Source organism: Lynx canadensis, chromosome B1 (genome assembly GCF_007474595.2).
Source record: "Lynx canadensis isolate LIC74 chromosome B1, mLynCan4.pri.v2, whole genome shotgun sequence".
Taxonomy (NCBI): Eukaryota; Metazoa; Chordata; class Mammalia; order Carnivora; family Felidae; genus Lynx; species Lynx canadensis.
Window position 1 is genome coordinate 133110654 of NC_044306.2, and position 13427 is coordinate 133124080.

General features: G+C 39.9%; 1 protein-coding gene across 1 annotated transcript in view; it reads left to right on the plus strand.

Annotated features, from left to right (window-relative positions):
* The first annotated feature begins 405 nt into the window (after positions 1-405).
* Positions 406-13427, plus strand: part of ABCG2 (ATP binding cassette subfamily G member 2 (Junior blood group)) — a 134416-nt gene continuing 121394 nt past the window's right edge. Inside the window, 1 exon segment of the mRNA XM_030313459.2 lies at positions 406-955. The gene's annotated coding sequence lies outside the window, so the exon portion shown is untranslated.

Here is a 13427-nt window from a genome sequence, read left to right on the forward strand (position 1 = left end):
CTTTGCTTAATTATATTCCAGACAAGATACCTCTGCTTTGCCATGCTTACAGCACAGCAAAATGGTCAACTGTGCAAATGTCCTATTATTTCACTTGACATCATCATGTTTTCAGAATACAAAATGCCTATCTAATATGGTCTTACCTTCCTATTCTATTTCTGGCTTAGAAAAGGAGAACATTAGCAGGCTAGCGTGTTCTAAATATAGCCTCTGTCTCCTCTTCGGATCTCTGGTGGGTCTTTGCCCTGAAACCTAACACTGTCTTTGCTTTGTTTTCTTTCACTTCCTTTCAAATCTGTTGTCTTCCTGCTTGTACTTTTTTGCCAGAAGGCAGGGCCTATGAGAGGAGACCCCCCGATTTCGTCAGAGCTGGCAAAAGACAGGAAGTTTACACAGAGTAAAACTATTTGCTAGGATTGGTTTTGACCCTTCCTCAAGTTGTTGCTTGTGTCAGAGATACTGTTGTCAGGATTCTGTCGTGCAAAGAGAAAGATAAAAATATCTTTCTGACTCGTGCATTTTCTCCCTTTCCCATCCTCTTGCCAGGAACGCTGGAAATGGATCCCAGGCTGATTGGAGGCATTAGGTCGTCAGTTTGAATCCCAGTGGTCGAGAAAGAAATGTGGGTAATAACTAGCTGATGGTGGAGAAGAAAGGAACTCAAGGAGGTATGAGAACCGTTCATTTTACCCTGGACATTTCCTCAAGGCTAGTTTTTCTGGAAAGCCTCCGTCTTCCTGGTTGTTGCAGGACCTGGCTGAGGAGCTGTTCCATTTCCTCTCTGATTCTTTCTCTTGCCTCCTGAGGACTGGCAAAGGGAAGGTCCTGGAACTTTAAAGAGCTGCAGTGTCTATGGGAGAACCTGTAAGGAGAGAAGTCTTCTCAGTATCACCACTTCCTCTCTACCAAGGCTCGGGCTGCTTTCCTTCGAGCATCACACATCAAAAGTGAAGTGAGTCATCTGTTTTTAATTTTTCAAGTGTTCAAACTAAGTAGAGAATCTTGGTTCTATTTTGGTATGGGCTTTAACAAATGCGTCACATAAACCAGTACTTCTCATACTTTAACATGAATATGAATCACCTGGACATTTAGTTAAAAAGCAGAGTTCTGTGGGTCTGGTTTGGGCCTGAGACCCTGCATTTCTGCAGGCTTGCAGGCAACCTCAGATCTGCTGGTTCATGGACCATGCCTTGAGTAACAAGGCCTTAAATCCTCTAGGCTTTTTGCTTTTCGGGGGAAAAGGATTGGGGGATGCTGGTGGAATGAAGGGACTTAACCCAGTACATGATTCATGTAGAGCACCTGAAAAGAAAATCAGTCACTTTCCCTGCCCTGGTTGTACCTGCTTTAGCAGACTATCTCTAGAATTTGGGGTTTCTGTTAAACAGGTTCTAGATGTGGGAAGCTAAGTCACCCCAAGTGAGAGAGAATGTTGGGCTGCTCCTTACACTGCATGGGTCACATTCAGCAGAGCCAGAAATCTTTAAGTGTTATTATTTTGGGGATTAAGTGTCCATGTCATGCCTCAACCAGTATAGCTACTGGTCACTTTGAACATTTCAGCTTCAATTAAAAATTATGCATGCTTGAAAAATAACTGGTGTCCCTACCACCTACCATTTCGAGGTGAAGATTGTAAGATACAGGAATCTATTACATGGTTTAAAGTTAGTTCGAGTAAGGAATATAATTAATAGGTTTTGTTTTCTTATGAGAGGCCTTTAAATTCTCCCAATGGTAGCTCCATCTTAAGTGATTCACATTTATCTGAAAGTCACTTTTCATCCAAGAGACAATCCAAAAGGAAAAAAATGAATAGATTGGAAGTGTACCTATTCTGTACCTAGTTGAAGGGAGAAAATAGCAATGGGAGAAAAGAAGGGGGAAAGAAAAGAGAGTGGTGGCCTGGGATATCCTAGCTTTGCAAAATGAATAAAAGAAACCCACCCTAGATATCAAATTCTTACCCACACATGCATGAGAGTCCTTCCAGAATGGTAGCTTGTGTCTTCCTCAGCCAGAGAAATGTGCTAGAAACAGAATAAGTAAATATACATTTTGTTGTTTTGATGAATGAACATGCTGAAACTATTTGTCATTAAGTTGAGGATTATGCAATGGAATCAAAGTTCAGAGGAATAGACAGGCCTGGTGAAGCCCAGGATGAACCCATTAAACCATCCGGAAAGGGGAGAATTGCTTCTGTTTGAAATAAACTTCAAATAACATTTCTTTCTATTATGGAGTATAACCAGAGGTGATATTTAAAATTTTAACAACCTGAGAGGCACAAACATTGACCAATCAGAACAGAAGCTACTGTAAACAGCCCATATAATAGCAAATGCTAGGCTGTAAGAATGCACAGGACTGAATATTGGCCTAAGCTATTACAGGTTTTAATGAAATATTTATGGGAGGAGAAATTATAAAGCTACCGATGAGTTTAGAGATATATAATGGTATTCTTACCACCATCTGCCAATGCTCTGGCCCCATTTTCTCAGTGAGGACACTTCCCTCTTTTCCTGTCTTGTCAAGTCCAGAGCAACCCCTCATTCCAGCTGTGTATCTCCTACAACCTACACTAAAGAGAATTCTCTTAAGTCACTGCAAGAGTCGAACTCCTATCCACTTCCTGAGTAGCAGGGAAGATGCATCTATTCTATTGTAACGAGTTGCAGCAGAAAATGAACCATGTTATCCTTCCATACAAAGCATTGTCACATACATTATCTCACTTGATTTTCACAAACATCGTGGGGTATAGGTCAAGGGGATTACTATTTTACCCTGTCAGTTAAGAAATTGAGGCTCTGGTTAAGCAATTGCTGAAAGATACACAGCAGGTTAGTAGGTGTGTGGATTTGACCTGGGCCTGATTGCTTGAAATTCAGGTTTATCATGTACTTTTATTCATCCTTTCAAGCATCCTCTCAGGACCTTTGACAACCTATATTGTTCTGTAGTAGGATCGTTTTTTTATGACATAGTTTGAAAGCTTTGTAAATTAAAAAGAATTCGATTTCTACTTCTTTTGTCAAAATTATTCTCATGTTTGTCTTAAGCTTTACCTCCATTAAGGCCTTTACTGCACAGGAATAAATGTTTTAGAGCAGTGAATCTCAAACTTTGTCATGCTTAAAAATCACGTGGGGAGCCTGCTAAAACTCAGATTCCTGGGCCCTACCTCCAGAGACTCTGACTCAGTGGGTCGGGGGTCAGGCCTGAGAATTTGCACTTCTAATAAGCTTCCAGATGAACCTAATGCTGCTAGCCAGAGACCATGCTTTTAGACTATGGGCACAGCTTCAGTATTTTTTTATTTTATTTTATTTTATTTTATTTTATTTTATTTTATTTTATTTTATTTTATTTTATTTTATTTTATCTTTTAATTTTTTTTAAGATTCTGTTTTTAAGTAATCTCTACACCCATCATGGGGCTCAAACTCACAACGCCAAGAGCAAGAGTTACATGCTCTACTGACTGAACCAGCCAGGCACCCCTTCAGTAGGTATTTTAATATATATTTTTTAATGTGTATTTATTTTTGAAGGAGAGACAGAGAGTGAGCGGGGGAGGAGCAGAGAGAGAGGGAGACACAGAGTCCAAGGCAGGCTCCAGGCTCTGAGCTGTCAGCACAGAGCCTGATGCGGGACTCGAGCCCACAAACCATGAGATCATGACCTGAGCCGAAGTCGGATGTTCAAAAGACTGAGCCACCCAGGTGACGCAGTCAGTATTTTAAAATAACATCTTCATGGTTTAGTGAGGGAGCTTAATGTGCTTAATAGCACAGATTATAGAGCCAGAATTCCTGAGTCTGAATATTGATGCCCTCACTTATACAAGCTGTGTAATTCTGGGGAAGTTAACCCTTCTGTGCCTCAGTTTCCTAATCTGTAAAATGGAGACAATGACACTACTACCTTAGAAGAGAGTTGTGAGGATTAAATGGCTTAGCAGTGCTAGGCTCTCTCTATACAAATTTGCTCTTTTATTACTAAGTCTTGCTCAATTCATAATTATACTTTACAATGGAAACACGAGCAACAAGAATTCACACACATATCAGATGTTCTTTGATGTAGATGTTACCCATGACTTAATCATGAGCCAAACGTGCTCTTGTGTTATTTGTGTGAGTCGATGTCCCAGGCTGTCAGTTCGCACTTCCCACCAAGGGGAGAGAGAGCAGACGATGCTGAGAAGTTGGGAAGAGCTTGGTCATTCAGGGCCTTTTGCGTCATCCTCAGGATTTGGACTTAACTCTAACAGTGATGAAAGCCATCAATATAGTTTGAAGGTGGGGAGTACAATCATAATTACATTTTAGGAGTTTAATGCTGCAGTTTGGAGGGTAGTTTGGAAGACGGTGAGGCTACAGGCAGAGGCTGTTTGAATGGACTGTTTGTGATCATCCTGGAGAGAATTAATAAAGGCTTGAACCAAAGCAGTAGGGTAAACTCAGAGCAGCTCCCATGGTTCAGGTGATGGAATGGAGCATATGTCATGAATCAGAAAGGAAATTTGATCTGTACTAAAACTCCTTAGCTTACACCTCTTCCCTATATTGAAATCCCTTGAGGTTGAGGACTGAGCCTAACTCCTATGTAGTCCCAGCCTCTGGCTCCCAGTAGGCCCCTGATAGATGTTTGGTGAGTGAATGGGTGAGGGAGAACAATCAAACCCTCTTGTGGTTTATAGGTTTCTGTGATCTGGCTCTTACTTATCTCTCCAATCTCACCTTTCTCCTCTCTCACCTTTATTCTGGTCACACTTGCCTTCCTTTGGACTTTTGAAAATGGTCCAACTGTGGCCTCCAGCCCAGAGTGTCAAACTGCTGCCTTTGGGGCAAATCTGTCCTGCCACCTGTTACTATAGATAAAATTTTATTGGAACACACTTGCGACCATTTGAGTGTGTCTTGTTTATGGCTACTTTAGTGTTATAATAGCAGGGTAGAGTAATTATGACAGAGACCACATGGCCTGTGAAGCCCCAGATATTTGCTATCTGGCCCTTTACAGAAAAAGTTTGCTGATCCCTACCCTAGTTCTTTGAAATTGCTGTGACCTCTGATTTAAAACTCTAACCTCAACAAAACGACATTAATCAAAAAACTGTGGTACTGACATAAAGAAGAACATACAGACCAATGAAATAGAGTGGAGAGCCCCCCAGATAAGCTCTAATGTGTGTGCTCAAACGATTTCTGACAAGGGTGTCAAGACCGTTCAATGTGGAAAAGACAGTCTTTTGGAAAAAATGGTGCTAAGAAAATTGGACATCCACGTGCAAAAGGACTGTCAGACCCTTATCTTGCACCATAGACAAAAATTAAGTCAAAATGAACCACATGCCTAGACATGAAAGTGAAGAGTACAAAACTCTTAGATGAAAACTTAGGAGAAAAGCTTCATGATGCTGGATTTGGCAGCGATTTCTTGGAAATGATACCAAAGCACGGGCAACAAAAGAAAAACTAGATAAATTGGACTTCTTCAAAATTAAAAACTTCTGTGTATCAAAGGACATTACTAAAGTAAAAAGACAACCCACATAATGGCAGAAAATATTTGCAAATCATCTAATAAGGAGTTAATATGTAGAATATATAAAGAATTCTTACAACTTAACAACAAAAGCCAAACAACCCAATTAAAAAAGGGCAAAGGACTTGAACAGACATTTCTCCAAAGACGATATACAAATGGCCAATAAGCACATGAAAAGATGCTTAGCATTAGTAATCACTAAGGAAATATAAATCAAAACCATACCATGTGGTATGAGATACCACTTCATACTCAATAGATAGCCATAATAATAATAATATAATAAAAGGCACAAAACAAGAGCTGGTATGGATCTGAAGAAACTGCAATCTTTGTGCTTTGCTGGAAGGAATGTAAAACAGTGTTAGCCGCTAGGGAAAACAGTTTAGCAGTTCCTCAAAAAATTAAACATGCAATTACCATATGATCACTTCTGGGTATACACTAAAAGAATTAAAAGCAGGCACTCAAATAGACATTTTATACTTCTATTCATAGCAACCTTATTCACAAAAGCACAAAGATGAACACCAGAAGAATACCACAAATGTGGTATAAATTTACAATGGAATAGTCATCTTAAAAGTTCTGACACATGGATGAAACTTGGTGATATTATGCTAAGTGAAATATACTGGTCATCAAAGGACAAACACTGTATGATTATACTTATATGAGGTACCTAATAGGAGTTGAATTCACAGAAACAGAAAAGAGAATAGTGGTTGCCATTGGGGCCACTGGGGAGTGAGGAGTTATTGATTAGCATGTCCAGAATTTCAGTTTGGGGAAATGAGAGAAGTTCTGGAGATGGGTGGTGGTAATGGATGCACAACAATGTTAATGTATTTAATGTCACAAAACTCTACTCCTAAAAAATGGTAAATTTGGGGGTGCCTGGGTGGCTCAGTCAGTTAAGCGTCCGACTTCAGCTCAGGTCATGATCTCACAGTTTGTGAGTTCAAGCCCCACATCGGGCTCCTCATTGAGAGTGTGGAGCCTACTTGGGATTCTCTCCCTTTCCCTGTCTCTCTGCCCCTCCCCTACTTGTGCTCTCTGTCAAAATAAAATAAACTTTAAAAATGGTAAATTTTATGTTATAGATATTTTACCACAGTGCATGGTTGGTTCTTATTCTTCGGTTTTCAGCTTAAAAACTAGTATTTCTTCAAGGAGGACTCCCATTACTCCTTGTAACTTCCTTGTATCACGTATCACTCTCTGAAGTGACTATATATATATTTGATTATCTGTCTTCATAGAATGTAAGCTTCCTGAGGATAGGGTCTTTGTGTAAGTCAAAGCTATATCCTAACACTTAGTTCTTGGCACATCATAGATGCCCAGTAAATATTTGTGGAATAAACTACAGTATACTCTTGAACAACATGAGTTTGAACTGTGGGAGTCTACTTATACATGGATTTTTTAGATACATATATTGGAAAATTTTTGGAGATATGTAACAATTCAAAAAAAACTCATAGATGAACTGCATTGCCTATATATATCAAAAAATAAAGAAGTTAGATATGTCATGAAAGCATAAAATATATGTAGATACTATTTTGCCACTTACTACCGTAAAATATACACAAATGTATTATAAAAGGTTAAAATTTATCAAAACTGATGCACACAAATGCAGACCATACATGGTGCCGTTTACGGTCAAAAGAAATGTAACCAAATGCGAAGATGCAGGATTAAATCATAACTATGTAAAATTAACTGTAGCACATACTATACTATGCAAGAATTTTGTATCCATCTATCCTAGCTGTGATGGTGAGCTTAAGTGTTGCCAGTATCCACTTCGAATGCTGTTCGTGATGATGGTCTTCATATGACTGGGTTTTCTCTCCAGTATATTGTGAATCACAGTAAAATGTTTTCTCTCGAGGTTCTTGCGTGTTTTTCACCATGCTTAGTGCCACACTATAAACCTTGAATAGTGCCATGGGACCCATGCAAAGTGCCACTAGTGATGCTCAAAGTGCTTCTAAGAAGCAGAGGAAAGTCATGACATGACAAGAAAAAGTTGAGCTGCTTGATATGTACTACATGTAGATTGAGGTCTGCAGTGTGGTTGCCTGCATTTCAAGATAAATGAATCCAGTGTAAGGAACATAGTAAAAAAAAAAAAAAAAAGGAAATTCATGAAGCTCTCACTGGAGCTACACCAACGGGGGTGAAAACTTTGTACTTATTGCAAAATACCTTTTTATCTCCTATTGAAATGCAGCTCTTATTTGGGTACAGGATTAGTATAAGAAAGGCATACCTATAGACTCAAATATGATTTGAGAAAAAGTAAGGTCATTATATGAAAACTTGAAGCAAAAGGAAGAAGAAAGATCTAAAGCTGGAGGATTTAATGCCAGCAAAGGATGATTTGATCATTTGAACAAGAAGTTTGGCTTGAAAAATGTCAAGAAAACAGGAGAAGCACCAACCAAGAGGCAGCCAGATGCATTCTCAGACACAGTTTAAAAAATCGCTGAGGGGGTGCCTGGGTGGCTCAGTCGGCTGAGCATCCAACTCTTGGTTTCAGCTCAGGTTGTGGTCTCACGGTTTGTGAGTTCAAGCCCCGTGCTGGGCTCTGCACTGGCAGTGTGGAGCCAGCTTAGGATTCTCTCTCTGTCTTCTACACCTCCCCCACTCACTCTGTCTCTGTCTCTCTCAAATAAATAAAATAAAACTTAAAAAAAAAAAGTCACTGAGGAGAAAGGACATCTGCCTTAACAGGTTTTTAATGCAGACCAAAGTGCCCTATTCTGAAAAAAAGTGTCACAAAGGACATTTATTAGTAAGGAAGAGAAGCAAGCACCAGGATTTGAGCCAGGAAGGGATAGGCTAATTCTATTTTGTGCAAATGCAGTTGAGTTTATGATCAGAACTGCCTTATCTATAAAGCTGATAATCCCCAAGCCTTGAAGGGGAAAGGTAAACACCAGCTGCTACTGTTTTGGTTGTACTACAAGAAAGCCTGGACAAGGATTGGTTCCTTTTTTTGGATTGGTTCCATCAATATTTTGTTCTTGAAGTCCGGAAGTACCTTGCCAGCAAGGGACTGCCTTTTAACATTCTTTTGATTTTGTACAATGCCCTGTCTACTCAGAACCCCATGAGATGTTGAAGCGGTCTACTTGCCCTCAAACACAATGGCTCTAATTCAACCTCTAGATCATGGAGTCATAAGGATCATTAAAGTTCATTACACACAGTACTTTAGGGAAAGGATTGTCAATACTGTGGAATAGAACTACAATAGAGAGAATATCATGAAAGTCTAGAAGGATTACATCATTGGAAATGCCATTGTTGTTACAGAAAAAGCCACGAAAGCCATCAAGCCCCAAACAATAAATTCCTGCTACAGAAACTGCCCAGATGCTGTGCCTGACTTCACAGAGTTTACAACAGAGCCAAGGAAATCATGAGAGAGATTGTAGATATGGCAAAAAAGGTGGAGGGTGGTTGTGGTGAAGGGTCTCAAGATCTGGATCTTGGGAAATTTAAGAGCTAACAGACATCACACCAGAGGAATTAACAGAAGATGACTCAATGGACATGAGTGCTTCCAAACCAGTGCCAGATGACGAGGAGGAAGATGTAAAAAAAGCAGTGCCAGAAAACAAGCTGGCATTAAACAATTGGGCAGAAAGTTCTGACTATTCAAGACTGCTTTGGAGTTCTTTTACAGCATGGAACCTCTGTGATATGGGCACTGAAACTAAAACAAATGGTGGAAGAGGACTGGTGGTATATAGAAACATTTTTAGAGAAAGGAAGAAGCATGAAAGTCGGACAGAAATTACATGTGTTTCCATAAAGTTGCACCTAGTGTGCCTGCCTCTCCTGCCTTCCCTTCCACCTCCCCCATCTGTGTCTCCCCTGACACAACAAGACCAACCGACCTCTGTTTCCTCCTCTTCAACCTACTCAACGTGAAGATAAGGAAGACCTCTGTGATGATCCACATCCACTTAATGAATAGAAATAATCATCATGATGTACAGTTACTAAATATCTGTTGTGTATGTCTGTGCGTGTCTTTGTGTGAAAATCTAGTAACTGTATAACAAGAGCTGTATTGAGACATTTCGTGTCGTTATCATCATTGCCTGAGCGTTCATCGTTCATCATGTAGAACATTGTGTGCAAGAATTCTATGGAAGTGGTTAGCCTATCCTTACACAGGCATAACATGAGTGATATTTAACGTAAAATTAATATTGTGCTGGCTTTCTTACTGTTTTACAACTTTGCCTTCAGCAAATTACATTACTGTACTGGATGCTTCTCTGTCTCTGTCTGTGTCTCTCAGTCAGAATAAGTATATATCAGCCTATCATTACAAGTAAGTGTTTTTTTATTTTTATTTTTTTTAATTTTTTTTTTCAACGTTTATTTATTTTTGGGACAGAGAGAGACAGAGCATGAACGGGGGAGGGGCAGAGAGAGAGGGAGACACAGAATCGGAAACAGGCTCCAGGCTCTGAGCCATCAGCCCAGAGCCTGACGCGGGGCTCGAACTCCCGGCCCGCGAGATCGTGACCTGGCTAAAGTCGGACGCTTAACCGACTGCGCCACCCAGGCGCCCCAGTAAGTGTTTTTTTAAAAAAATGTAACACTGTTTTCAATACTGTATTATGGGGGGGACACCTGCTCAGTAGGTGGAGCATGTGATTCTTGATCTTGGGGTCATGAGTTCAAGCCCCACATTGGGCCTAGAGCTTACTTTTTGAAAAGGGGACAAAAAAAAATAAAAAATAAAAAAGGGGACAATACTGTATTATGAATATGACTATAATGCTATATGCCATAAAAATTTTATAGTGATTGATTCATTAGTATATTAGCTAGGCTATCACGAAGCAATCATATTGGTTACACTAGGCTACCACAGAGCAATCATACTGCTGCTTCTTCATTATCAACGCATGATTATATCGATAAATAAAAATAATTTCTTTTTCACATTATCTTTTCATTTTTGTTAATTTTTGAAATGTTCATTTATTTTTGAGAGAGAGAGAAAGACAGAGCACAGATGGGGGAGGGACAGAGAGAGAGGGAGACACAGAATCCGAAGCAGGCTCCAGGCTCTGAGCTGTCAGCACAGAGCCTGACATGGGGCTCAAACCCACAAATGGTGAGATCAAGACCTGAGTTCAAGTCAGACATTCAATGGACTGAGCCACCCAGGCGCCCCTATCTTTGCATTTTTAAAGTCTAGTTTTAGTGATATATATAACATCTGTAGTGTTTTGTATCATATAAGATAATATTGAGGTACAGCCACTCTGGAAAACAGTATGGGGTTCCTCAAAAAGTTAAAAATAGAGCTACCCTGTGACCCACCAATTGCACTCTAGATATTTACCCAAAGGATACAAAAATACTGATTCAAAGGGATACATGCACCCTGATGTTTATAGCAGCATTATCAACAATAGCCAAATTATGGAAAGAACTCAGATGGCCATCAACAGATGAATGGATAAAGAAGATATCCATAAAATATTCCACTGTATATAAATGCAGTGGAATATTACTCAGCCATAAAAAACAATTAAATCTTGCCATTTGCCATGATGTGGATGGAGCTAGAAAGAATAATGCTAAGTCAGAGAAAGACAAATACCACATGATTTCACTCATGTGTGAAATTTAAGAAACAAAGAAATGAGCAATGGAAACAGAGAGACAAACCAGGAAACAGACTGTTAACTATAGAAAACAAAACGATCACTCCAGAGGGAGGGTGTATGTGTGTGTGTGTGTGTGTGTGTGTGTGTGAAGTAGGTGATGGGGATTAAGAAGTGCACTTGTGATTGAGCACTGTGTGCTGTTGGGAAGTTTGAGTCACTGTATTGTACAACTTAAATTAATATTACACTGTATGTTAACTAACTGGAATTTAAATAAGAACTTAAGAGGCACGTGGGTGGCTCAGTTAGTTAAGGGTCCAACTCTTGATTTTGGCTCTGGTCATGATCTCATGGTTCGTGTGATCGAGCTCCATGTCAGCCTCTGTGCTGGGTGTGGAGCCTGCTTGGAATTCTCTTTCTCCTTCTGCCTTTCCCCCTGCCTCAGTAAATAAATGAATAAATAAAAACTTTTAAGAAAAGGCAATATTGATGTAGACACTGAGAGATTTTTCATCTTATAAACAACTTAGAGTATCAATAAATACAGTACAGTGTTATAAATGTATTCTCTCTTCCTTATGATTTTAATAGCATTTTCTCTAGCTCACTTTGTTGTATATAATGTATGAAATATGTGTTAATCAAATGTTTATGTTATCAGTAAGGCTTCTGGTAAACAGCAGGCTATTAGTAGTTAAGTTTTTGGGGAGTCAAAAGTGGTATTTTCATCTGCAGTGGTGGTGGGTACCCCCAACCGTCAAGATGTTCAGGGATCCATTATAATAAAAACAGCTTAATGAGAAAAAGAGAAAGGGCTCCACCTGGAGGTCGTATTAGTAAGTGGATTCTGTGGGAGTTTTAAAAGTACAATATTCAGGGGCGCCTGGGTGGCTCAGTCGGTTAAGCGACCGACTTCAGCTCAGGTCACGATCTTGCGGTCTGTGAGTTCAAGCCCCGCGTCTGGCTCTGGGCTGATGGCTCAGAGCCTGGAGCCTGCTTCTGATTCTGTGTCTCCTTCTCTCTCTGCCCCTCCCCTGTTCATGCTCTGTCTCTCTCTGTCTCAAAAATAAATAAACGTTAAAAAAAAAATAAAAAAAAATAAAAGTACAATATTCAAAAATCAAAGCCAAACTGAAAATCTAACTTCAGTAGTATTAGTTGTGATGGTGGCATGAAAGGGCCTGAGAAAGAAATGAATCAAACGTATTTCTGTAAAGTATTTCCGTATGAAGTCCCTTCTTTCCATATTAACTCCCTTCTCAGTCTCCCAATTCCTAGACCTTCAGCAATTCCTCTCCTTCTTCTGCATGTATCCTCTATTCATTTACTTCCTGTCTATGGCTGCTTTCATGCTACAGTGCCAAAATGGAGTGGTTGCTACAGCAACTGCATGGCCCACAATCCTCAAGTGTTTACTCTCTGGCCTTTTACAGAAAAAGCTTGCCAACTAATCCCTAATGTAGAGAAAGATAATAGACTGGATATATTTACTTACTATTCCCCAAGAACTTTCATGATATTCATTCAAATCAATTTATAAATATTTTTTGAGTGCCTACTATGTTTCAGGCACTGTCCTAGGCACCAAGGGTAGAAGAGCGAATGAAATAGAGAGCCCTGCTCTTGTAAAGTTCACCTTCTACTGGGAGAAGACAGATAATAAACAATAATGAAATCAATAATATAGTATGTTAGAAGGTGAGAAGGGCTAGAGAGAAAAGCATTGTAAGGGAAGGGGTAATCAGGAAGACAGAGGGAGATTTTGCAATTTTAAATAGAGTGGAGGTAGGATGCCTGGGTGGCTCAGTCAGTTAAGCATCTGACTCTTGATATTGGCTCAGGTCATGATCTCTCAGTGTGTGGGATCAAGCCCTGCCTCAGGCTACGTGCTGGCAGCACAGAGCCTGCTTGGGATTCTTGCTCTCCCTCTCACTCTGCCCCTCCCCTTCTCATGCCCTCTCTCTCTCTCAAAATAAATAAACAAAACATAAAAATAAAAAATAGAGTGGAGGAAAGAATTTAGGTAGAGGAAATGGAGGCAGGAGAATGTCTAGCATGGTAGAGAAACACCTTAGGAAGTCAGTGTGGATAGAAGAACCATTCTTTTCCATGGTCCCCACACCTATGCACTCTGGCTCTGTGCAATATTGGCTGCTGGTTTATAGCATGCATCCTGTGCTGTAGGACAATATCCTAGCATTA